Source organism: Equus przewalskii, chromosome 20, assembly GCF_037783145.1.
Source record: "Equus przewalskii isolate Varuska chromosome 20, EquPr2, whole genome shotgun sequence".
Lineage (NCBI taxonomy): Eukaryota > Metazoa > Chordata > Mammalia > Perissodactyla > Equidae > Equus > Equus przewalskii.
This window is the reverse complement of record NC_091850.1, coordinates 50,217,390-50,243,685: the sequence shown is the minus strand read 5'-3', so window position 1 is coordinate 50,243,685 and position 26,296 is coordinate 50,217,390. Positions and strand designations below refer to the sequence as shown.

At 38.6% G+C, this 26,296-nt stretch overlaps 1 protein-coding gene across 2 annotated transcripts in view; it reads right to left on the bottom strand.

Moving 5' to 3' along the window:
- Positions 1-26,296, bottom strand: part of SEMA5A (semaphorin 5A) — a 460,685-nt gene that overhangs the window by 30,752 nt on the left and 403,637 nt on the right. The gene's annotated exons all lie outside the window — the stretch shown is intronic.

The window sequence follows — 26,296 nt, the reverse complement described above, 5'->3', positions numbered from 1 at the left end:
TATATGCAAGCACAGGTGGGAGGGTCTTGAGAGCTGAGCAGAGAGTAGATCTGAAGGCCTGACAAATGGGGGCATGGTGTGTGCTGGGAGGGTGGGATTTAGGACTACAATTATGAAGATCCACTTGAACCACTTAAAAATTTCTTGGCAAGTATTTTAAACACTATGGCTCCAGAAACAGAGCCAAATATAAGGGGTAGCGGCTTTGACCTTGGACACAGCACTACATCATGATTCTTCCATTTGACAACAAAGGATATTTCATTAGAGGGAAAACCCATAGCATACTCAATTACGGTCATACTTTTAAAATGATTTTTATCAAGATTAAATATACATATAAAGTAAAAATTAAATAGCTCTCTAAGATTTATTATGAAAAAGAGAACTGTTCTATCCTTCCCCCATCTCTTTCAGTTGAATATTTGGATATTTACCCCATAGAGATAAACTAGAATTCTCCAGGATGAGTCATTGTCCATTAACTGTGCACCATGGGGAAAAGGATTTAGCTCTTTACTCCCTACCCCACTCCCTGTGTGTCCAGCATTGATGCAGCCTTTCCAGATCCCATCATCCTAATATGGTTACCCTGCATTTTTGGTTAGACCAAAATCCAGTGTTTGCATCTATCACTAGGTGAACTATAGCCACACGAGAGTGATGTGGCGGACTGACTGACTTCTGCTTCGTGTCCAGCTCCCTTCTGTCCAAGGCAAAAGTTCTCCTGTTTTTTAGTGGTAATCATCTAGTTTCCATGAGCTTGTTCTTAATTCACCCGCCATCAGGTATTCAGACACAGTAAGAACTGTCTTTGTTGGTTTATGCTTTGAAAAAAAAGTCCCTTTAATATTGTATCAATGAGTTTTCAGCAGGAGATAAAGTAGCCACATGTGTCGACACCACCGGCTTTACCTGGAAACCTATTAAAATCTTTACTTGGTCACTATTCTAATGATTCAAACTAGTTTTCTTTACTAGTAATCTATCTTCTTTTATTTTTCACAAGGGACAATACTCAGGAGTCCTTCATGTTTGTGACATCTTAGGCTTTGAACAGAAAATATGTACAGTGGTCATCCCTGCTTCTCAGATTTAATACCCTGTCACCATTCCTTCCCCGAGACACACTGGTGCTCCTCATCCTCACACCAACACATGCTAGAAGACAGATGACTTCATTTTTCTTTGCTTATAGCATTTTTTATTACAGCACCTTCTGGATGATGACTCCTAAACGAACAAATAGCCCCAATGAACACTATAAACCCAACTGTGTGAAAAACTAGACAGAACAAGTGTGTGCTCACTCTTTTTCACTTGAAATGGAGAACAAATGATAGGAATCAAATGAACCTTGTTGGGGATCTTCCAGGCCTACTGCGTGGCAGCACTGTCATTCTCAGATTGAAAATGCCATGTGCCACTGTCCTCCCCTTCATCACCCTGTGCCAGCCCAGCTGGGCAAGTGTCCAGGGGCTCCTCGCTGAAATAGACTCAAAGCATATGCCATTTATGGGCCCCTGCTTAAAAAGCACAGGTCTTTAAGCATTAACAAGTTTGACATAACCTATAAAATAGTAAGATCCCTCATCTTACTAAACAAATATAGGGGATATTCCCAATAATTCTTAGTTTCCTCACACTAGAAATTTCATCATTTCTATGGAGATGAAGTTTTGTATTTGAAATATATGAGTGGAAAATATATTTTAAAGCTGGCTCAAGTCTCTGGGTTGGCCTCTGTGTGCTGGTGACATGCCCAAGAGGGCAGGGGGTCATGCATCCCAGAGGTAGGCACAACTCAAAGATGAGGATCAAGTCAGGCTCATTAGACCTAAACCTCCAATAACGAAGTCTGGTCTTTCATTCGTTATCTCCTCATACCACAAAGTTTAACATGAAACTCAGGACTTTCTCCTTTCAGCTGCCTTTTGAGGTTTGATTATATGCACTCGTTTAAAATACTGAGATGCTGAGAAATTCGATGACTGATCTGTTTTATATTGATGACCAAAATTATGAAGTGATTCAATTCAGTGGTGAGTAGTTACATGGCTCAACTGAATCTGTGCTACAACTTACTCATTACCTGTTGTTATAACCACCCAAACTTGAACAGCATTATATTTAATCCTAAAGAAAGAAATTATTTTGAAAGAGATTTTAGGGAGCTGATTACTATTATTTGCCACATAGGATTTTAATATTCTGGCTGAAAATATTAGGAAAAAATTGGTTACTAAAATCAATCCCTCTTCTGGCTATATATCCAAGGGAATTGAAATCAAGATCTCATAGAGATAAATGCACTCCCACGTTCAGTGCAGCGTTACTCACAATAGCCAAGATACAGAAACAACCTAAGTGTCTGTCGAGGACAGAATAGATAAAGAAGATGTGATATATATACAGAAAGAAGTTGTGATATATAGATATAGATATATAGGAGAAAATATATAGAGAGAAGATATGAAATATCTATCTCTGTACATATATATGTTTATATATACATATATACGCATATACATATGTTCATATATGTACATCCACATGTGTAGATGTGTATCTACATACGTACATATACGTGTCTACATATACGTCTATCTATATACATCTATATATACATATACCTATACCTATACATATATATCTCTACATCTATCAATCTAAATATATATACATCTATGTAGAGAGAGAAAGAGAATAATCCATGTGATATTATTCAGCCATGAGAAAGAAGAAAATCCTGCCACTTGTGACAACTTGGATGGACCTTAAGGGCATTTTACTAAGTGAAATAAGTCAGACAGAGAATGACAAATTCTGTATGATCTCAGTTATATGTAGAATCTAAAAAAGACAAACTCAGAGAAGCAAAGGTAGAATGTTGGTTACCAGGGGTCGACGGGTGGGGGAAATAAGGAGATATTGGTCAGAGTGTGCAACTGTCAGTTATCAGATTAACAAGTTTGGGGATCTGACGTACAGCACGGGGATTACAGCTAATAATACTGGGTCACATACTTGAATGTTGCTAAGAGAGTGGATCTTAAATGTTCTCACCACAGAAAAGAAATAGGAATTATGTGTCAGAATGCAAGCGGCAGTTAATCCTATGGTGGTAATCATTTTGCAATTTATAAGTGTATCAATCAACTCGGTGTACGCGTTAAACTTAAAGACAATGCTATGTGTCAATTATATCTCAATAAAGCTGGAAAAAATAAAAATAAAATAGCTGACGCAAGGACCAAATAAATAAACAAATAAATGGTCAAGAACAACAAAGAAAAAAAATGGAATGGTTACCAAAACAGCTTTATACGATTCTCCAAATGCGTTTCCCGTGTAGTCTCTGTCCCCGTCAACAGTGATAAAACCATCCGTTGGAGACCTGGGAGCCAGCCTGCCAGTCCTCCCTCACTTCCAGGCTAGGTCCTAGAGACATGGCCTCTTGCTTTCATTCTCTCCTCCCCATCTTAACTGCCTCTTTTCTAATTCAGGCCGTTGCCTCAGGCCTATTTCACAGAATCAAAGCATGCATTTTCCTGAAGTTTAATTGTTTATTTATAATTCTGCCTCCACTAAGACTGAGAGTTTGTCAAGAGCAAGAATTTTGTCATATTTATTTTATATTACCAATCTTAAGTACAGTGACACTATTTTTTTTGGTGAATAGATAAATCATATTGATCAACTCACAAACAAGCCCATTCAAGTGGAATTTGTATAAATTTGGGGAAGAAATTTAAGTGGTTAAGTGGGGCTCCTGTTTTGCTGTTTATTTTTTCTTTGAAAAAACTAAAATGTCTTATATTCCCTGGGTTGGAAGTAAAATAGAGAGATGGTGACAATCTGAGCAAAATTTTGATACCATGTTTTCAGCACAAAGTAAGAAAATTACCCTTGAAGTCCTTTTCATCACTAGCTGAATATGTGAACTAAATTTATTCTCATATGGACTACTCATGATTTTCATAAGCATTTATCAAGTTCTCTTTCAGTAAATAAGCTGAGTTAGTCACTGAAGACTGAGACACTCTTTATAAGAGAAACAACAAAGGAATGGGATTGTGCCTGCAAAGGGCATGTGCACAGATGTAGATCCATGACCACAGGAGCCCGTGGCCAACTGAGCGGAGACTGACAGGAAGTCCTGGAAGTTACTTTAGTGGTCCCGGTAAAGAAGAAAAGTAAAGAGAGAGAGTGGATTGAAAGTCATATGGCCACAGAATGACTTCTGCTTTCTACCAAGATGGAGTAACAGAAAGGGATTAACTTTTTCACCAAAAATAACTAAAACATATAAGTTCTTAAGATACTGGACAGCAGGCAATGAAGGACAGTGATTGCCAAGTGACAGGAAACATGAGCCCCACAACTGCTGCAGCTTACAACCTTGATAAGGTTCCCAGGCGGTGGAGGAGGAAGGAGAAACCCAGGCGCAGACTACTGATTGAGGAGACAGAGCTGGGAATTGGAAGAAGACAAAGGGGCTGGAGTTCTCAGAAGGAGAGGGCTACACAAAGAGAAAACTGCAAGTCATGCTGAGGTTCCCCTCCAAGTATGCAGTTGAGTACAAATCGGTGAACACATGTGAAGAAACTACACATGAGTGGGGACAGACCCATCTGGAAAGATCGAGGAGAACAGTGTGCGTTTCAGTCACATAGGGCTGGGAACAGTGCTTGCTCCAAAGAGCCGGAGTGAAAAACCTAATAACTCACCAGCCATCACTCAAAGTACCAAGAAAGGTCTTGCCTGCACAGTGGGAAAAAATCACCCCAGACTAAACTCTGCTCTGATCTCAGCTAACAAAACCTAAAAACAAAAACCACAATGATCAAACAGGTTTCACACAACTTGATCATGTGCCAGAGGAGTGCTCTAGCATATTTTTAGGAATACAGAAGTGTCCAGGGCACAATAAGGAAAAAGTCACAATCTACATTTTACATCTAACCTAAAATTACCAGATATGCAAAGGAGCTGCTAAAAAACACAACCTATTATGACGAAAAAAATCAGTCAATTGAAATTGGCACAGAAATGACACAGAAGACAGAACTTGTAGTCAAGATCATTAAAGCAGTTATTAGAACTGTATTCATATGTTCAAGGAGCTAGAAGAAAGACTGAACATATTAGGTAGAGACATGGAAGATATAAGGAAGAAATAAAATCAGCTATACACAACATTCTACGGGGCCAACTTCAATCTGATATCAAAATCAGACACAGGCATTAGAAAGCAAGAAAACTACCTGTGAATATTCCCCATGAATCTAGATAAAAAAATTCTTAAGATTTTAATAAATAAAACTCCAAACTATCTGAAAAGATTAATATCTCACGATTAAGTATGGATTATGTCAGGGATGCAAGGTTGCACTAACATTTGAAATTGCATCAATGTAATTCACCATATTAACAGTCTAGAGAGTAAACCTATATGATCATCTCAATAGATGCAGAAGTATCATTCGATAAAATCTGAAATTTGTTCCTTATAGAAACTCTCAATCAACTAGGAATGAAAATAAATTTCCTAAATCTGACAATGGACATGTATTAAAAACATACAAGCAGCAGCTTACTCAATGGTGAGAGCCTGCATGCTTTTCTCCTAAGATCAGAAACAAGAAAAGAATATGTGCCCCTCCCACTTCTATTCAATATTATACTGAAGCTTCCAGCCAATAGAATTAGAAAAGAAAAAGAGTTAAAAGTCATCTATATTGGAAAGGAAAAAGTAATTATCTCTTTATTCACAATATGATTGTATACGTAGAAACTGCTGTAGAATCTGCAAAAAAGTACAGAAGTAATGTTAATTTATCAAGACTGCAGAATACAAAATCAATATAAAATATTAATTTTATTCCTACGTACTAGCAATCTGCAATCAGAAATTAAAATAATCCCATTTATAATAATGTCAAAAATATGAAACACTTAGGAATAAATATCACAAAATATGTGCATACGTTGTACACCAAAAGGAAACTGAATCCCCTAAATGATCTACAGAATCAATGCAATCTTGATCACAATTCCAGAAGGCTTTTTTAAAATAAAAATTGATAAGTTCCTTCTAAAATTCATATGGAAATACAAAGTATCTAGCAGAGCAAAAGCACTTTGGAAAGGAAGAACAAAGTGGGAGCACTTATTCAACCTGAATTCAAGATTCATTATAAAGCAATGATAATCAAAATGCTGTGGCATTAACATCAAGATGGAAAGATCCAGCAAAGGAACAAACTGGAGAGTCCAGAAGTAGACCCGCACACATATGGCGTATTGATTTTTGATAAAGGTGTGAAGGCAAACCAGTGGAGACAGTGCAGTCTTTTCAGCAAAAGGTGCTGCAACAATTGGATATCCATATACGAAATTAAGAACTTTGATCAATAACTTGCTCCATCAATGATAATAAACTCAAATGGATCACAGGTCAATATCTAGGACCATAAAACTTTTAGAAGAAAACATAGGAAAAAAATCTTATCTTAGAATAAGCAAAGATTTCCTAGATAGAATGCCAAAAGCATTGTTCATAAAAGAAAAAAAAAATAAGTTAAATTAATCAAAATCAGGATCTTTTGCTCTTTGAGAGACACTGTTAAGAGAATGAAACACAAACCACACATGGGGAGAGAAAATTTACAAATGAGATATCTGATAAAAAGACTCATATCCATCATATATTTTTAAAAATATATAAAAATTGTCAAGTGTTAGGAACAGACATTTCATCAAAAAAGATATACAGATGGCAAAAAAGCATATGTAAAGACGCTCAACATCATTCGTCAGAAAAAGTAAATTAAAACCACAAGTGAACCACCACACACCTATTAGAATGGCTAAAATAAAACAAAATTTGTTTTGAGAAGCCAAAAACCTGACAACACCAAATGCTGGTGAGTTTGCAGAACAACAGGAACTCTCATACCCTGCTGGTAGGAATGTAAAATGGCACAATCCCTTCGAAAACTATTTCCTAAAAAGTTAACACACAACACACACTTACCACATGACCTAGCCATTTCTTCCTAGATATTTACCCGAGAAAAGAAAGTATATGTCATACAAATACTTGTACATGAACGTACATAACAGGCTCATTTGCAATAGCCCAAAACCGGGAACAACCCATATATCCATCAGCAGGTGCCAATCTAAACAAAGAATCTTATATCCAAATAATACAATACTACTCAGCAGTAAAAAGAAATGAACTGTTGATTTATACAACAACATAGAAGAATTTGAAAATAATTATGCTGAGTGAAAGAAGCCAGCAAAAAAGAAGTGACACTGTATAATTCCATTCATATAAAACGATGGAAAATAAAAACCAACGTAGAGGCAGATAGTAGATCAGTGGTTACCCGGATTGGGGAGGACAGGGAGGTACACGGGGGGGTGTTACAAAAGGGAAAAAGGAAACTTTTGGGTTGATGGACATGTTCATTCTCTTGATTGTGCTGATGGTTTCATGGATATACACATTTGTCAAAACTTATCAAATTTTATTCTTAACCATGTGCAGTTTATTATATGACAATCACAGCTCAATAAAGTTATTAAAAATTATATGGCCACAGAAAAATAAGTCTCTTTCTAATAAATGGTGGTTACCTTGCTTATTTAGAAATGATACTCAAAACAGTTGTGTTTATACACACCTGCACACGTTAAAATTATAGGGTTTTTTCCACGGCATTCATGTTTGAATATTTACAACTGAATATCACTACTAAGTATTTGTAGATAAATGCTTCATAAATACAAAATGTGCATCATCAAGTTTGATTTTACATGTCATCATATATGCCCAAAAAATGCTATTTTCTATCATACAATGAAATTTGGGGAGGAAGACGCAAACATTCAGCCTATAGCAGAACACGCCCCAACAAATGCCAAATGAGGAGCTAGGAAAGATTATCTCAGAACACAGAACATTTTGGAATCTATCATCCTGCTTTTGATCCAGTCCACTGACCCAAAATAAAAATTCAGTGCATGCAACTGAACCTAGTTCACAGAAGGTGAAAAGACTTGATATTCAAAATGTTGCATGACAGTCTATGCCAGCTACCCTGAAGAGAACCTGATGATTTAGAGATCTTTAAGAACATTCCTAATTTCTTCCCATTACTATTACTTGTCATAGAGCCTCAATGAAATAGAAATGTTTTTTAAAATGTGAAAGCAATATTGCAACAAAGAATACATATTTTGAGTCGAAAATTCCACTATTCTACATAGTAATTGCTTGCATTTCAACAGGTATCCTCTCAGTAACCACAGGTCTCTCTAAGATACTTTCTTGAACATTTACTAAGCCACTAATTTGCATGGGTCTCCCCAGCCTGTGAGCTTCTTGAGGGCAAAGCCTGGGTTGATGCAACTTCCTTCGCCATGGTTGACTGGCACCATCGCTGGCTCCAAGGGGGAGCGGACTGAGCTGTGCAACCCAGGGGATCTCAAATGAGTGTATTCACTTTCAACCAGCAGTCAGCCTGCATTCTTTTGAGTGCAGAAAAGTAAGAAATATTTCTGTTTTCTTACTAAGAAAAGATACGTGTCTGTGTGCATGTATTAGGTTATATATATGTATGTGTATCAGATTATATATGTGTGTGAACATATATAAAATGGTGCTAGCTTTCCTCCTGGCACATTATCTTGGGCATTCCTTTTTATAACACTGTAGAAAGCCCAAGAGAATAAGAGAGAAAATCAGTGCTGTCCCTGGAAATCTTTGTTATAGAGGCTGTGATTTGTGGGCACTCTATAAACTTACATCTCAAAAGAGAAGATCCATCTATTTATTTTATTCTCTCACCATAACGCCTTTCAATTCTTAGTCTCTGAGAGTGAACATCAAGAATTTAGACAGCTTTTTCTAGCAAATACCTTGCAATGAGAGGAGAGAGTGCTTTCAGTTAGAAGTGGAAACCTATCATTGGGGAAAATGTCTCCTCGTGAAGCAGACGATTGAGACAGGTGACCTTGAGCAAGGGAGTCCGCACTTTACTTCCATTCCTCCACATTTTAAGGGAAAAATGTTCAAATGTAATATACTTGTTCAGAGGATTAAAGTAATTTATACATATTTTAAGAGTTCTTACGAGGAATTTTTGGAAGAACTAGAGTAAATAACATAAACCAAACTGAGGTTGTGTTATTTGAGATTAAGGCTTTGGCGGGACAACTTATAGGGCATTACTTTTAAAGTAATACCCAGGGGTAGTAGTCCTGGCTTCTTATAAGTCCAAAAAAAGCAACAAGTAGTCGTTTGCTTTCTTACTAGAAAATAACATTGGCTTTATCTGTGTGTGCACTTGTGTGTGTGTGTGTGTGTGTGTGTGTACTATATTATATAATATATATAGGTGCATATATGTGTATGTATATACACACAGACACACACACAAACATATATATATAAAATCACCATACATACACAAGTGAAAGAAAAATAAGATGTAAGAAAATAAGAAATACTCTCTATAATCATAGTATATGGACATTATGGTTATAGTCACATGAGACACACTTGTGTGGGCTAAAGTGACTTAATTTCTTGGCAACAAAATGTAAAATCAAATTATAATAATAAAGTGGTTATAGAAAACTCAGTCATGAAGACACAGGCTATAACGATACTCTTAGGCCGGGGTGAACCCTAATTGAAAAAAATAAATGCATTGCATTAAAAGCTATTACTTAGCATCATAGGTGACCACTAGTAAATATTTTCCAAACTGCCGATGATTAGTATAGCTTTGATAAGTAAAAATTTATTCTACATATAAATTAATTTATAAAACAATTTAAGTTTTGAGTGTTTGAGAAATATACTAAGAATAAACGAGAGTCAGCTGGTGTTGATAAATATATGCAATTTGTTTTTACCTGCCTATTGATTGCAAAAAATTTAAATCCCATTTTTTTCTCTTACATCATTTGAATGCATTTTTTCTCTTCTGTTTTTTAATTCTGCTTTTTGTAGCTAAAGGAACTTAGGACAAAACAGAGTTGTTGCATCTTTTTCTATTTGCTTATTCAATTGGTAAAAGTCCTAAAGATATCTTACAAAGATCCAGACTACTCAGTTTTTTTCTTCATTTCTTCAGGCGCGTAGGGTTGGGTGGCTTTGGGTCCCATAGATTAAGTAGTCCTAGCTGGAGCCTTGGGAGCAGCTGGTCTATTTTCTATCAGTCACCTGTAGCCTGATTCTTTGATTATGGCACACCTATGATCTTAATGGTCCTTTGACAGTAAGCACCTCCTCACAGACTGTGGTAGGCAGAATTCTAAGTTGCTCCCGAGATTCCCACCATGGGTGTGTCACGCCTGTGTAATCCCTCCCCATGAGTATGGGGGGTCCTGTGAAAATGATGGGACAATGGCCCTCTGGATTAGGTTCTGTAATCTAAGCCCTTCTAGTACCGGACGAGAGAGAGATTTTCCTGCTGCCTTTGAAGAAGTTAGCTGTCACGCTGTGAGGGGACCAGGTGGCTAGGACCTGGGGGCAACCTCTAGGAGCTCACAAGGACGTTCAGCCTGAAGCTAGCAAGAAAAAGAGGACCCCAGCCCCAAACTGCAAGGAACTGAATTCTGCAAACAACTAGAGCATGAAAGAGGACCCTGAGCTTCAGAGAAGTGTGCAGCTCTGGTCAACACCTTGATTTCAGCCTACGAGACACTGAGCAGAGGAATCAGTGAAACTGGGCCCAGACTTCTGACTCATGGAACTGTCAGATAATAATAAATAAATGTTGTGTTAAGCCAGTGAATTTATGAAAATTTGTAACACAGCAATAGAATACTAATACACACTTTGTAAATATGTATTTACTTGTTTGTGTATATAAAAAGGGAATCTATTCCCTGACTCTGCTTTTCTTCCAAAACTCCAAGGATTCAGCTTATTAGATGATTCAAATGAATTTGAATTTCCTTATCTCCCGCCTCCTTTGCCTCTTAATCTGGTCTCTCAGTGGCAAGGAATTTTCTTTCACAGAAAACTCATTATCTTCCTGCTACGATATTCCCCTAATTCTTTCTTACGAAAAAGTTCTGGTTAAAATTTTAAAAAACGGCCACTACTTGCTATGAACAATACATAGGAAATTTAAGGTGCTGATGAAAGTCTGGCAGGTTATCTACCAAATCGAGGTTAGTTGTTGCACTTCATGTCTTATTAAAGGTGCCTGATACTAGGCAGAATTAATCTCTTTTTTAATTCAGCTTTACAGAGCAGTGACAACAGACACATGCATTAACCATCAATTTGAATTTCAACTTCACCAATTCCATTAAAGCTGCAGATTTTAGTCTACCATGTTTGAGTGCTGGGTGAGTGTCTTTTGCTTTAAGGGCATAAACAGAATTTAAAATGGTGTGCAACAGGGAAAAGCATCTGTTATCAGGAAATACCAAGAAGCCTCGGGTTCAACAAAGTTAAATAGGTTTCCTCAAATCAGGAGGGATCGAAGCCGATCTTGGAGCCTTTTTCTCATAACTTCTTGCGGAAGAACAACTGAGTAACTGAGTCGACTGCACATTAGCAAATGCTGTCACGGAGGATGCTACCTGGAATCAAATAAGTTCTCAAAAGGTGAGAGCAATTTCGTTGTTGTGTGACTGATTCTACAATCAACTGCACTGATTCAAAACTGAGAAGGAGGGTAGATCCCTAGAGTTTCGAGGTTGCATGGAAGTTAACCCTCTTCTGCCAAGCCTAACCAGGACTTGAAAGATTGAGGAAGGGGTCTCGCATTCATAAAATCCTTAGCCCACTTGACTCCATGTTCTAATGGGGAAGCCATCTAAAATAGCCCCCTCACTCAAGGCCGTAGGTGGGCGGTTTTCCAGTGAGTGGATGATGCATATGGACTGGCTCTTCATTAGACTTGCTCCTCAAGTAATTTCTCCTTTGAGTTTATTCATAAATGGGCCAGTCAGTTCTTACTATGAAATTCTGTGCTCACTTCCAAGTTTGTAGCCCTGTGTGATAAGCAGCAGAGCACTGCTGGTCTGTCCAAGTGGTCTACTCCCTTCAGTTACGTAACCTAGTACCTCAGCTTTCTCACCTGTAAAATGGACATATAAAGAAGCACAGAGTGATGATTTGGGAGTGCTAAACTAGATAATGATTTTACAGTGATTATCAGGGAGCCTGGTATATAAGCCAACTTTGGTCTGCACAGATGCCTGGAAACAAAGATGGGATATAGAACATGAAAATATTAGGAGTTCTCCAAAGTTGGTCACTAGCAATCTCGAGAAATCATCCCCTCTCCAAGAAAATGCAGATGGTCATAATAACCCATTATAATCCCAGGAGGATTATACACAGGGGAATAGATTTATCTAACTGGTAAAATAAGTTTAAATTTAACTTGCATCCAAGTTTCCATGTGCATCATTTCATTCCCTCTGTAATATGATCATTTAGTGGAAAATTATTATCTTCTACATTTGCTCTTATCTGAGTTCACATGAAGCTGACTTTTTATCAGTGCATATCCCTTAAATAGTTGGTTAAGATGTCATGCCTGAAAAGAACGTAGCAAGAACATCTATTTAATCTAAAATCGCTACATCATGAATGATGTATTTGGAAAGTTCCCTGCTAAGGTCAAAGTCCTTCTGTCACTTCATTTGATCAGTATGGAAATAATTGGAACTCTTGAGTGTATTTTTTGGCTCTCCAAGCTGGGCTCCCATCGTTTAATGAATCTGGGAAATGAAAAACATGTATGTTTTATCAACATCTTCCGCCTATAATTTAAATTACAAGGAACTGCATTTTTTGCTCTTCTTTTGGCCAATTTACTGTGGGAAATTATGTTCCTCAAATAAAAATCTTTAAATGACTTCCTTTTTATAATCCAGATTGTTTAATTAGATTCCTATTACCTCATAAATATTTCCTGCCAGAACTTATGGGTAATGACCTAAATATATTAATTTAAACATTTATATTTTTGAAATTCAAAGTCAAAGTAATATTGTCCAAATGACATTTTCAATTAGCAACATAGTTATGAACATAGAAGTATCATGTTATCCATCCATCCATCCAGCTGCTCATTCATTCATCCATATTTCAATAATCACTGTTGGAGCATCTATACCATGTGCAAGAGGTTAAGCTCCATCCTCAGGAGATTTTAGATGTTAACAGTGAAAAGAAACAGGGGAAGTTCAACGGAGACATGTGAAAATGCCATAAGCCTACATCAACCCTGTGTTATGCAAGTTAAAAATGCAGGAGGGCCTTGATCTTAAATAACATGAGGACATGATAATAACATTGTGGCCAATCCCATGGGCCACTCGGCCTGGGATTCTGGGTCTGATGGACTGATCAGTTTCATCCCAAGATGCACTGTCCTCCTCAAACACAGCACCAGAGGTGGGACCCACCCAGCAGTTTAGTTGCCTTGAGCAAACAATTCTGGCAAAATGACCCATGCCTTAATAGTAGAATAACATCACTGCTATACAAAGCAAAATGAAAACCCCATTGAATCTTAGCCACCGTAAGAAAAGTTTAAAGTCTTTTTCACAGAAAATAAAAGACCTACTTGTTAAAATATAAATAGTCAAAACAGCTGGGTATTTATCCTTACTTTTTGCTTGATAAAGTTAAAAGTCTTTGTTTCCCAGTTTTATGACGTTAAAAATGTATCACAGGGTCTCTGCAGTAATGCTAATGAAAAGATTGAGGTAGGAGGGTGGGCTGCCCAAGACGTGTGGTCACAACTGATGGCCCAGTTCCATTCCAAGGTCCAAGGCCTGGGTGGGGCTCCCTGCTCTCTATCATTATTCTATTGGATTTCCTCTCAAATCTGGGAGCAACATTGCCAAGAGGTGCCCCAATCTCCCAGCAAAAGAGGTGTCTTTCCAACCTGAGGATAAAGGCTTTGTCCTTTCTCGGTAGGATCACCATCTCAATGCAGTAACATAAATATATAATGGCTTTCATATGAACCTTCCCAAACAAACTATCACAAAAGTGACTATTCTTTCTAAGTGAAGTGACAACATCATAACACAATAATTTGTGTATGACTGCTATTGATGGATTTATTTCTAAGATTTATAGCCTTCTCTCTCAGAAGTTAATATAATGGTTTATTGATGTCTTAGGGTTATAATTAAATTTACTTATTACTGGGGGCTGGCCCGGTGGTACAGCAGTTAAGTTCGCACGTTCTGCTTCGGCGGCCCGGGGTTTGCTGGTTCGGGTCCCAGGTGTGGACATGACACCACTTGGCATGCCATACTGTGGCAGGCATCCCACATATAAAGTAGAGGAAGACGGGCATGGATGTCAGCTCAGGGCCAGTCTTCCTCAGCAAAAAGAGGAAGATTGGCAGCAGTTAGCTCAGGGCTAATCTTCCTCAAAAAAAAATTTACTTATTACTGACAATACTGTTAATGCATTAGATTTTTTGTTGTTGTAATTAGAACTTAAACATATTTCTTTCATCTGCTTGGTCTTTATTTTTCTGTAATCTAAGTTTTAGGCCACAACTCTGCTATGTTCTATGCCCCCACTTCTCATGGTCATCTCTCTACTTCCACCTAGGCGACAGTCTGGACAGTAGATGGTTAAGCTTATCAGAGCAAGTATCAAAGAGAAGAGTTAGATGTCATGACATCGGAGTCTGCCACAAGACTGAACAGCAAAACTCCTGTCACTTGCCTGCTTCCTAAACCTGGCCTTGATCTTGGTTGCCAGCATTGATGTGGCTGCATTCCCATAAATGAGGATTGCAGTGGAATGAAAATATTCAACATGTTGACATCAAACGTTAAGTTAAACATTTCTAGACTTTAATAAATTTAATATATGGCAATGATATAAAACAGTTTATTTATCTAGACATTTCCTATAAAAAATAACTGTCAACGTTTAAAGACTGATCTATGTTATGGATTTTCATCTACCTAACCACGACTAGAAAATCATTCTGCTGTATATTCCTAAAATATAAAATGGTGATTAAATAATGAAGTGGATAAACTTTTTCCAAATCCACATTTTCAGGCACAGATATTTGTCCTGATGCATGTTATACATCCATGCCTTAGTTTTCAGCCATACAAACCTTTCCCCTTATTGTCACTATATAAACACACTTTTATACATGAAAATACAAAAACTTATGATGGTCACTTATTTGGAAGTTCACAAATGAAAGGTATCTAAACTAACAGATGCAGGTACAAATCTCTTGTTCTAGAATGTTACTTCTTTAATAAGGCAGGGACGTTTCTTAATCAAAGCCATGTTTCAGACCCATAGAAATATTTAGAATTCTGTACTGTGGATGACTTTATAATTCATTTTTCTCTCTTAGGAAATGTTGCAAAATTTAAGCAAGTGTATTGACTGTTTTATGCTTCAATTTCTATTCATTTAGGCCCAAAATTCCACAGAGTGGCTGAATAAAGAGGTCTGCCCTTCCATAAACTGCTTAATTTTTGTACAAATATAAGTCTATAGAATTAAAAAATAAGTGATATGTTAGAGGACTGCAGATATCAAAGTTTTCTCTTATACTGTGACAGAAAAAAATTTACTTTTCTTCTTTTAGAATGTTCCTCAGTAATAGAGGTTATTTTGCTTTATCACACCACAAAATGTCCTAATTCATATTCAGACAGAAAATTACAGTCAGTGGAGGGAGAGGTGAGGTTTGTTCAAACAGGAGTTTACACAGGCAGGCAGGAATGACCACAGCAGCTAGAAGCCTAAATATATATTTATTATATATAGTATATAGTTATATACAAAATATATGTAATTCCACAAAATTATAATCCAAATAGTATGCGAGGAGGCTGTAGCACAAGAGATTTTGAATGGTGGGTCGTGGTGCCCATTAGAACACTGGGCTAATCAGTGTTAACTGCATTTCTGTGGCTCCATGTTACCCGCAGGATAAAAAACACAGTGCTCAGCTTCCCAGATCCTAGGAAAGTCAGATTAACAGCATTGTCTCACCACCCTTCTTGCCCCACTCTGTGGCCTGTATCCTAGCCACAACAACTGTCTTGAAGTCCCACAAACATATGCTGTGGCTTCAGGCTTCTATGCGTTTGCTCTTGCTGTAATATGAGATTCTCCTAAATTTACCTGAAACTACTAGTCCTTTCTTTGTGCTACCACTGTTCCCTGGAGCGTAACAGATGAAGGATGCAGGACCACAGCGACCTGTCTGCACAGGGATCTTCCTAATAGACTGTGAGATTTGTGAAGACAGTGGTAACCTATTTCTTGTGTTACTATTTCTGGCCTGGCACTGCACACTTGCTATTTATTAAACAGCAGGCAGTTGGCCAGCATCAGACCTCCTGGCACTTCCTCAGTCAAACATGGCATTAATGGGGTCCATGCACCAGAAAATAAGCCATGGTACCTCGGGTTTTTTGATAACTTTTCCACAGTGGTATTCAAAATCTTTAAAAATACTAATGACCTTTCAATCGATAAACAATATACAAACACATGAAGATCAAGTGGCTATGGTCAAGTCGGGCTGGGGCCAGGAGCCCATACAGATGAGTATGGCCCTCAATGCCACCTGCAGGGGCTCAGCACGGTGCCATTTGCCAAACACTGCAATAAATGAATGTCACCCTGAATCTAATGACCAGCCATTAACTAATAGTCTCTGACCTTTGAGACACAGGTAAGAGAGCTGGAAGAAATCCTTGGGATAAATGAATTCCATCCTTGACCTTACAACTCTTTGCTTTGTTGAATTGAATTGACTGTGATCTCCAGTACAATACTGACCATTATCGGGTCTGGCAAGAAACCTTGGTTTTTTCTTGAGTTTAATGGAAAAGCGTCTAACCTTTCACCACTACATACGATAATGTTTGCATGTTTGCTATAACATTTTAGTAGGTATCCTTCATAAGGTTAAAGATACTCCCATCCACTCTTTGTTGACTTTTTAAAAACTGTTTTTAAAAATTTTTAATTTAATTTTTACGTTTATTTTATTTGTTAACTATTTTTTAACTATTATGAATGAGTGTTGAATTTTATCAAATGTTCTGTATTTATTGAAATGACTATAACATTCTCTTAATCTTATTAATATAAAACTCCTTATTTACAAGATTCTCCATTTGATCTTGTCGTATTATGAATATGAACATATGAACGCAAGTAAAATGTAAATATTTAAATATGCATGATTTATATTATACTTAAAGCTCGATGAATTAACTTTTGAACACAATTGCACAATATGTACATTGCACAAAAGAAGATCCTGGCAGGGGGAGTGCATGAGGGCTATAATTCAGCCAGCATCTTCTCGTAAGCCATGAGCCTTGGCACGGGGCTCTCTGTATTTAGAAGAAGGGGCACTGTTCTTCAAATAAAAACATGTCAGCTGCCTGCCAAGACCTGAACCTGTGATGTTGTGACCCTCGGAAGGGAAAACTTGATTTACTTGACACAAAGCACCTTATGGGTTAGCGGTACTCGTGGGTGGCATCCATTACTAATCCTCAGAGCCAACACCATTCACCAAGCAACTCAACCACTAGACATATTAGCTTGGGAGAAGGTGCTACGGAAGTCCTTGTTTTAAGGCAACTGTCCCTCTCATTCTACTGCTCAGAATCCCTGCTGCCATCTCTATGAGCTAGCACTACTAGCTCTAACTTCTCATAGCATTCCCTCACTCAAAGAGGTGGCCATGGGGGCTGGCCCAGTGGCGCAGCGGTTAAGTGCGCACCTTCTGCTTTGGCAGTCCGGGTTTTGTTGGTTCGGATCCCGGGTGCGGACATGGCACTGCGTGGCAAGCCATGCTGTGGTAGGCATCCCACATATAAAGGAGAGGAAGATGGGCACGGATGTTAGTACAGGGCCAGTCTTCCTCAGCAAAAAGAGGAGGATTAGCTCAGGGCTAATCTTCCTCGGAAAAAGAAAAACAAGAGGTGCCCCATGAGCAAAGGCACCCGAATGTTTAAGTGATGGAGACAGAGATAAATAAAACTCAGAATTCTGAAGAACTGATTGTTCTCTGCATGTATTCTTACAAATATGATGACTGCTTGGGGACTTCCAGAGAGAACGTTTGATCTCTGCTGCTGGTCCAAAAATGTGATAGCTCTCCCTTAATTTGAATGTTGCCAATGCAGTTCACACAATTCATTGAGCTACTATTTTGCGACAGGCACTGAGAAGGTGCTCAAGAAGGTGAGCCACAGAGACAGGGCATTGGCAGCTGGGAGCTTGGAATCTCCTGCTGTTCTCCCTAAAGTATTCCCAAGTTGCTGGGAGCACCTCCCCTCCCCAGTGGAGAGGACTAGAGGAAAAGCCATGACACCCAGCTCTCTCTAACTTCAGGCTCCCTGACGATTTCCCCAGGATTGGGTTAGTAGGAGGACAAGATTTACAATTTAAAACCACGTAGGCAAATATCCACTGAGATGTAAATAAAATGCCTGCAAAGTGCCAGGATTATAAAATGTTCTTTTGTAATACTAGTCCCGTTGTAAATATTACGTGGGAAACTCGTCCTCTTTAACTTGAGCACTCAGGCTGGAAGTTAATTCAGATTCTTTTCAAACAAATGAGACAAAATCCAGTAAGTTTATGGTAAACTCATAGCCGCACCGACTCAGAGGCCTCACCGACACAAATATCAGCATAAAAGCAAAAAAAAGGAAGTTGCAAATTCTGCTAAGGAACAGGGAGCAAAGTCTACTCAGAGAAAAAGCTATAATTTCCATTAATTACACTTTTTTGCAAAGATTCAGGTAAAAGGTAGAAGCGAAATGTCAGAACTTTAAAAATTAGCCATTTGTATCAGGATGAAGTAGGGTTTCCCCTGGCCAGATTCCTGTCATTATGTTGTGCCTCCTGGGGCACATCGGAGGATAATATGATCTGTGAGTGCCGAGGATGACAGACAAGACAATGAGAGCACGAGAGGCCCTGGGAAGATCACAGAAGATATGTGCACACAAGAAAACGCCTGCCAAATCCTTTCACGCAGGCACACACATAGAAGACATCTCCCTAATAACCCGAGGGATTGTGGTTTACAAAATATAATATCACCCCAATGGACCAGAAGTATGCAGATCTCCAGTTTTAGTGCATGGGCAGGTTGAAAGGTCCATTTGTTTCCACGAGATTCGAGTGCATGGGAAAACATAACAAATGTACTGGAGGTCCACAGGCAGACCTCTGTTCTGCAGTGTAAACAGTGAGGATTCCTCAGTGGACACAGGGGGGCACCTTCACAGCCCTCTGGTCCCACGGCAACCCACCCCCACAGGCACCCGCAGGGAAATACCAGAGCCTTAGCCAATTCCAGCGCCGGCCCCTCTTGTTGGAGCAAACTGCTGGGGACACCATTTGTATTCAAAGTCCCATTAAGCACTCATCTCTCTAAGTCTCTGCAACCCCTCAAATATTCAAATGACTTCGGCTACAATGGTGACATGGAGCTTTTCTAGAGAAACCATTGCAATTTCAGGGGGATTAAAGTTACATGCCTGCCTCCTTCCATCCCCTGGACACCTGCAGTTTGTAGGGACTATGGTACCTTCTACTGGAGCTGATGTTATTTGGTCCTTAGTATTCTTTCTCCTCCCAGGCTGAGAGCTCCTTGAGGCCAAGGACAGTAACTTACCCAGATTCGCATTCCACCCAGCCCACCTCCCAAGCTGTAGCTCATACTCATAGTTGTTCAAGACTCATTTGTTGAGGGAACGGAGGTAGACTAGACTCGGGTTGGTGTGCACAAAGTGCATCAAAGGAAACCAGACAACATTTGATTAACAGGCGGGATGATGGTCTGAAAAGGGCTCAGGGCTATTACATTTAAATTTGTATTTACAAAGGGGAGCTCAAATATTGGAATCCATGCCACTTTAAAATATTAAATTCAGATTTACTTTTCTAATTAGGTACTCTGCATTAGTTATATGTACTCAAGTCTTGCCTATGAGTCTGAAAGGTCATAGAAGGTCTTTGCCAAGTATAATTTAATGTCAAAACCAATTTTAATGAACTTCATACACTATTACTATGGGTATACTGTTTTGCAGTACTAAATTTGGTTTGTTTGGAGCAGCCTTGTAAAGCTAATTGGAAAGAATTTGAAATAATTTAAGAATACGAACAAGAAATGAAATGCTTATAAGCAAGTTTCATGGGAAAAAAAATTAATTGTAAACCAAAAGCACCTCCATTGGGATGTGAAGAACCCCTATGAAAGAGAAGACTAACCACAAAATATATTCCCTTATAAGAGACTGTAAGGATAAACCAAAAAGTAGACAGGAACAATACAATACATGAGAATAATCACTTCCTTAGAAAAAATGTTGACAATATTTTCCCAAATTGCCATCATCTTTAAAAAATTTAATATACATATTCAATAACCAGGTTCACTTATTCAGTATCCTAGACTTTGCTAGGTGTTGGGGATACAGTCATGAATAAAATAGATATTGTTGCTGACTCTAAAATCGTAGAATACCTTCACTTTACATTTTTGTTATTAGTAAGTTTAAAAACAACTTAATTCCTCTCATATTAGCAGGATGGAACTTTCCTCTTTGAAATAGGACTAAACCCAAGTTTATGTAGCATATTTTTTGGCAATACTGACATTAAATTTAAGTTTTTCGGGTTTAGAAGTACCTACCTGAGTTGAAGGAATGATTGTGGGAAAATAGCTTACTTCAGAATAAGGACCATACACACGTACGCACACACATATTTGCACGTACAACATCATGTCAGTACTCACAATTGGATAGCTTCTATCTTTTAGATAGGAAAATCAACATGATTTTTTTTTTTCACTGTAAGGGAAAAATAATTGAAAACATGATGTAGCTTATTTGTTTGAAATCACTGAAGGAGTTATACTGTGGAAATATTAACCCAAGACAGTCTAGCTCCAATTATGTAGCTGCCACAGCATGTTAACGAGAGTTGGATGACTGCATACTTAGCCTGGTATTCAAGACTTTTTATGAGAGAAACAACTTACTTTCCAAATCTGTGTCTTGCCACATTCCTTTACACATCCTCAGGCCACATAAATGATGCTACTCAGGGCTCCCAGTATAGACCCCACATCTTTTGATCCACAGCCTTCACTCGTGTTCTTTTCACAGAGAAGCTCCCACTCCCATCTCAACTTGGCCAAATCCTGGCCACAACCTTGTTGGGCCCTTGACCCATCCAGCCAGAGGTAACCTCTTCCTCCTCTGGACTCAACAGTGTTTCTCTGAATTGTCCCATTGGCATTCCTGACTTATTTCCTATATTCTAGCCATTTGATTTATATCTTTTTCTCCTAAGCTAGAAAGTAAACTCCTTGAGGTTAGAAATTTTATTGTATGTATCTGCCTATCTTCCACAGTGCCTAGAAAAATTCTTCACACACAATAGACAGTCAACACTTTTGGTTGTCTGGATATACAGATGAAAAGATCTGAAAATTCTACAGGAGACAGGATGACAACATGAACCAGTCACTGAGAATTTCCTGTCTTTCATATGTAAAACTACTTAGAAATTAACAATATCATAGAAGATCACATCAAATATTAGAGAAATTAATTATCTAACAAGACTCATGTAACAGACACAGTTCCTTTCCTCCCCCTTCACTTTCAGATGCCAGGGCTTTCTCACTAAAAGCTATTAGCAGTTGCAAGAAGATCAGAGAAAGAAAGCAATTAAATAAGCTTCATAAGAAAACTGCCTGGTGGACATCACAGGGCTCCTCTGGAAGTCTGGATTCCATCTGTTTGCCCTGCTATTTTTATCTCTCTCCCTTTTGAGGGGCTATGGTTCATGTGCTTCTGGTTTCATATGCAGAGGCTGAATAATTTTATAAGGTAGATTCTATAGGTTCCTTCATTCAGCCACTGCCATTTCTTTCTCCCACACGATGACACTAGAGTTCCTTCAACGAGTGCTTTCTAATAATAGTCCCAAACTGGGCAATTTCCTGGGATTAGGATGGACTGGAACAGATGTGGAAAATGTTTCACATCATGATGGAAGCAAGATGCCAAATAGTAGTGTGTGGGATGTAATTTCTCATGCATCATAGCTTATAAAATAATGCAAGAATGTGACATGGTATGTGCCAATTCTGTCTTCAACAGTCTTTATTGCAACTATTTCTTTCAAACCAGAACCTCATGAGATTCTACAAGTCAACCAGATCTTGAAAAAACATGCCGTGGAGTGAAATGCAGAGACAGCTGTTCTAAGAATGTCTGGTACCGCGGCGCATCAGCAGACTAAAGAGCAAAATAATTAAGCTTTTTTTTTTTCTGACAAATTTTGACAACTTCTAAATGTAACCTTGTATTTCTATTCATGAATAGTAATGAGAAAACCTAAATGTTGCAGAAGCTTCTTATATTCTTTCTTGTATTCACATAGAAGAGTTTTGAGCTAGGCTCTAGTTCTTAGAAAATTTTAGGATTACTAAAGGATAGCACTTGGGAAGAAAGAAACCATGGCATTTGTGAAGAATATTCAATGTTTTAAAACCATTTTTTCATGCTCCAACATCTGTTGCTTCCTGCTTTACTTAATTACAAGTTGCTTTGAAAACTATTATGTATGTGAATTGTTTTAACAACTGAAATTATACGTGTTCAATAATTACACTGGAGGCACTCTGATGAAATAATAAAAAAATGGGAAATGCAAATCTTAAACAAAACACAAATTAAAACACATTGTTGATATAATTAAACACTTATGTTAGTTCTCCAAAAGGAAGAACTGTCTGCCATGAGCCAAACCAGATGACAAGTATAATGTGATCAAAACTTATTTTAAAATCCTCTGGGTGCGCTTGTATACATGTGGACTATTTCTACAATACACTTCATCCTTGCTAAGTGAAAATCAGTTTTAAAGCACATTGTGAATAACAGCACCCACAACCCAAAACACGGTCATGAACCAAACGGTACACAGGCCATTTTGGTGTAAGCTTCTCAAGTGAGGATTCCTTCCTCAGTTTTAAGCAGGGACCATAAATCCCTTATTCACCAGGTATCCCGAGCCCATCACAGGGTAGAAGATTAACATTTATTAAATAATGGTGGAATGAAAGTGGTAAAAAATCAAGATGCTCAGATTCTAGTTGCATCACTGTGAATTCAAACATCTATTAAGACTGTGACATACGCAGGTCTTGCAAAGCTGAGTACACCAAATGAGACCACAACACAAGAGGCACAATCAGTTAAGTAAATGACAAAAGCCTTCGATCAGAGGATGTCTTTCTAAGTTTTTGTTTGCTTGCTTATTTACCTGATTTTAGAGGGGATTTTAGAAATGAGTCAGCTGGGGCAATAGGTCGGCCATGATAACATGAAACTCAAATAGATCAGACCTCTGTTTCTCTCCACTTCCCCATATGCTGGTTGGGCAGAGTTAATATCAGTATAGAGCCACAGCTCTCACATTGGGATGGCTGGGTGGGCAGAATATTTTTTTCATGCAGTCACAACCCAAGCTGCTATAAGGAATGAAAATGCCTCCTGGAACCATGGCCTCAGCCTGTGCCGTGATGTGCTGGACTGAAATATGATTTTTAAAGGCTAGAGGGGAGACACAACTACCGAAAGATGAAAATAAGTTCAAGAGCCCATCCTTGATGCTACAAACTGCACATTGGGACAGGAAGTCCTCATTTCAATGAGAGGGGCAGCTTCAGAGTACATCATTTAAAGGCCAATTTGGCTGCATAACTAAATCACTTTTTAAAAACTATGAACAAGCAACACTACTCCAAGAGCGTTGCCTTTAATTGCAGTGGCAAGTGCCTAGACAAGGTGAGAAACTGACCAATAATAAGTGCCCAATTTGTCAGGGACATGAAATCGATTAAACCACCCAAGGAGCATTTTCTACCGATAACCTATGATTAGCCCCAAATTGTCAGCAGGGCTATAAGCAAAGACTGAAGACGCATTTGGAAAAAAAAACATATCCTGATTGTTTTTAGAGGAATTGCTACTAAGGCTTTAAACTTAGAAAGCCATATTTAATTACTTATTTTGTAGCAACTAAAAATGTGGCATTGTTTAAAACAGAAATGTGGGTTTCCGATGGCTGAGTGTTCGTTATGCCTTTAAAAGAATTGGTTTGCTCCATGTGCACTGTGTACTTACACAGGACTATAAAAGATTTCAGAACTCATGGCCAATTAGTAGAAACTGTTATGACTGGGAATCCCATTATTGTGTCTCCATGAGTAAATTTTAGGTATTTTAATGTCAAGTATCGGAGAATCTTTAATATGGAATTTATTGGCAAACTGTAAAGGGAAAATCTGTGTGTGTGTGTCACAATTAACTCACTTTTCCAGCAGAAAACCTCTATTCTGAAAGTTTCCCTTTTCAATTAACTTTGCAGTCACTGTATTTGACTTATTAAAGGCAGAAACCAACCTGATTTTTTTGTAAAGCCAAAGAAATCTGTGCAACAGACTCCTCCAATACCATAAATAAAACGTTTTGTGAAACACTCTAGATCTCCTTACCAACTGCAATTTCCAGAGATTGTAGATGATAATTCACATGTTCTAGAGGCAGACTTTTGATGGATTAATTCCTATAATCCATCATTTTTCTTTTCTCTCCCTCTGCGTCATGCATCATTCTTAAACTTGATTGTTGAACCGCCAGGGCTAAATTTCAGAAAACTTACACTTTTGTGGCCATGAGCTGTACCACTTGATTTGGTATACTGACATTAACTTTTTCAAAGTACTAAACCCTCTTTAAAGAAAATGTGGCATTTTCACTCTGACAATCTTTCATATTTTCAAACTCTTCACTGAGATACCGCATAACAAAAGAAAGCAAATTTGCATTCCCATGCTTATGAAGATGTAATATCAAGTTTCAGCTAGGAAGATCAATCATTTCCCTTGTGGAAGAATATCTGGAAATAGAAGGGAATGCGTTTTACAGGCACCGTGCAATGGAGGGGTTCACACTGTGACCTTGTTCATGAAAGTTAAGGTCATCTGTTGAGCTTTCATGGTGATGGACCACACGAAAATTTAAGATCATCTCCATCAGATACAGCAATTAAGAAAGAACATGCCTTTTAATATCAGTTCTTAAGTGGTATTTGAGAAGCAGCTTCCATAGATGGGAAATGTAGGAGATAGCTCAGGGTAGGGGGTGCTTGCCTACCCCTTCCCCTATTTTTAAGGATCTGGGATTTGAGGTGCTTCTGAGGAGGAGGGTGGTGAGGTAGGGAGTGGGCATAGCAGTTAGGATGATTTTTGACTCAAATTAGCTGAAGCCATGGGGAAATATTTTTATTGAGGTCATACAGGTTTATAGCATTATGTAAATGTCAGGTGTACATTATTATATTTCAGCTTCTGTATAGATGGTATCATGTTCACCACCAAAAGTCTAGTGTCCATAGATGGAGAAATCATTGGACAAGATCCAACATTCATTTATGATAAAAACTTTCAATAAAATGGGTATAGTTGAAAAATACTTCAATATAATAAAGACCATATATGACAAACCCACAGCCAACATCATACTCAATGGTGAAAAACTGAAAGCCATCCCTCTGAGAACAGGAACAAGACAAGGGTGCCCATTATCACCACTCTTACTCAGCATAATACTGGGAACTTTTGATCTCACTCAGCCAGTCCCCAGCAAGGGCAGCTCCCAGACAGATGGGCCCCTCGGTGTCCCCAGCTCTGCCTCTCCGCTTTGCTCCTGCTCCTCTGCCTGGACCTGGTGGCCCCTCAGGCTGCCACCAAGTGGGGAGTAGCAATTCCAGCTTCACCTCCCTCACACCAGTATCCAGAGGAAGAATGGAACCCTCCCTTCCTGTGTCTCTTTTTGAGGAACAAGGAGACCTTTCCCAGGAACCCCTGCAGCTTTTCATTCATAGCCATCTGATGTCTGGAAAGTTCTCAGGAGTCCCTGAGACACTACAAGGCAGAAGGGCCCCAGTTAGTGTTGAACCTCAGTTACTGGGCTGCAGCTTCAGAAATTCTGTGTTCCTCAGCCCATTCCAGGGCTGTCAGGATTTGTTTCCATGAAGCCAGGTGGAGCAGTTGCTTTAGGGTCCCCACAGTGTGGCCCCCCCCATGACCCCAGCCCCAGGCATGGTGGTGGGCAGTTGTCTGCCCCCAGCACCCACCTGGGGTCCAGACCTCACTCTCAGTGGCTTTTTGCATGG